The sequence below is a fragment of the Uloborus diversus genome, chromosome 6 (genome assembly GCF_026930045.1).
Source record: "Uloborus diversus isolate 005 chromosome 6, Udiv.v.3.1, whole genome shotgun sequence".
NCBI classification, from domain to species: domain Eukaryota; kingdom Metazoa; phylum Arthropoda; class Arachnida; order Araneae; family Uloboridae; genus Uloborus; species Uloborus diversus.
In genome coordinates, this window is record NC_072736.1 from 10,168,321 (window position 1) to 10,168,863 (window position 543).

A 543-nucleotide genomic window follows, 5' to 3' on the forward strand; every position below is an offset into this window, starting at 1 on the left:
CTGGATTACATCAAGTTTTATTACTTATTGAACAATCTTATCAAACTTTGTTGGTGCTTATTCATTTCCAATTTTCTGATAGGCTAAGAGGACAAAAGATTATCCCACCTTTCCAGAATGAAACCTTTAGGCAATTCCATGGTTTCTCACATACATAGTAAGATAAACGTTAAAAGGTTGGCTATGTTCATAAGAGCTTATACAATTATTAAATAGCAAAATCAACAAAATTAAAATGTATAACTAGAAATCAAATTGCAAGACACATGGACTTAAAACATATTTAAAATACATATTTTTTGTGCTTAATTTGGAGAAAAAAAGTGAGTAAAATTTATTCATAATAATGTTTGTGAGCAAAAATCTTTAAATACCATTTCAACAATAACTTAATTGTTTCAGCAGTAATTTCATTTCATAAATTACAAGTGTTTAAACATGATATTTTAGTAAAATTCATCACATGAAGGTTTGTTGTGTAAAATTTGGGAAAATCTTTTGTGTGAGTATTAACAATGAAGGAAAAATAAAATCCCAAAAGGA